Here is a 1,255-nt window from a genome sequence, read left to right on the forward strand (position 1 = left end):
GTCATTTCTTTGTGAAGCAAATTAAAATGTTTTTAATAGATGAATTAGATCTAGTCACATTATTGGTGTGATATATTTGTCTCAATTATTATATTAGTTTGATATAGCTGTTACATGCATTTCATTACATTTGATACTTATTTAGGTAACATGTTTCTTTGTTTTTTTATTCACTAAATTTGTCTTGATGCTTAGGCAGATTTGTACTTTTGTTCTATTGGTTACCTTTGTATGAAAACATTACCCTGTTTTCTTATTTAACCTTTTACTAACTTTTTTGTTGACTTATAATGGTATACTATCTTTTTAATATGGAACACTTCACGAATTTGCATGTCATCTTTGCACAGGGGCCATGCTAATCTCTGTATCGTTTCAATTTTAGTATATGTGCTGCTGAAGTGAGCACTATAATGGAATGCTTAAATGGTGTATCTAATGCTAGTACCAACATCAATAAACATATGCTAATTTTCTCTTCCCCTGTTTCATTTTTTTGGTTGCAGTATATTGTCAGACACAAATTACATACATCATATAACCTATTTTATTCCACCCTCATCCATACATTCCTTTTAGTCTTCAATCTAGAATTAAGTATATAAAATGTCTACCATCACTCCTTTTGTTGTCATTGCCCCTACTGTCTCTTGGTTGGATGAAATTCATCTTCTAATAGATTCCTCAGGAAGGGCTCATAGGTACACAGCTCCTTGAGCTCTTGCATATTTTTTTGAGCTCTTGCATATTTAACCCTTTCATGTAACCTTGGTAGAAACAGTTTTGCTATTTATCTTTGTTCACAATTACATCTGAGTATTCTGAAAATGCTGATCTCTTTCTCAAATTGTTCTTATTCTCCATAAATAGATGTGATGGAGCACGGCCAATACCTTGGTGGAATGTGCTATTTATTTTTTCACTTACAGGAAAGTTGAATTGAAGATGGCCTCTTATTTTTATCCTAAGATATTTATAGTTTTATTTTTCTTTCTTTCTCTTCTCTTTTTTTTGGGGGGGGGGGTGGGAAGAACATGTTGTAAGATTTATATTCATACCACCACCATTACCTCAGTCATATAATACCATTGCAACAATAAAGAAAATATGTAAATGACATTATTTTGCTACCAAATATGGAGATAAATATAAAATTCCTAGGTCATTGTCAAATTAGCAGAGTGTATTGCATTGTGGCGTGCTGGAGATAGTGACACCACTGTTTGTTTCTTTTTGCTTATGCAGCAATAAGGGC

The 1,255-nt window shown here is 32.4% G+C and overlaps 1 non-coding gene across 1 annotated transcript; it reads right to left on the reverse strand.

The window, feature by feature from the left end:
* Positions 1-305: 305 nt before the first annotated feature.
* Positions 306-409, reverse strand: LOC123325355. The gene has a single exon (XR_006540374.1). It is a non-coding gene; the product is annotated as a U6 spliceosomal RNA (small nuclear RNA).
* Positions 410-1,255: the final 846 nt, after the last annotated feature.

Source organism: Neomonachus schauinslandi, chromosome 7, assembly GCF_002201575.2.
Source record: "Neomonachus schauinslandi chromosome 7, ASM220157v2, whole genome shotgun sequence".
NCBI classification, from domain to species: Eukaryota; Metazoa; Chordata; class Mammalia; order Carnivora; family Phocidae; genus Neomonachus; species Neomonachus schauinslandi.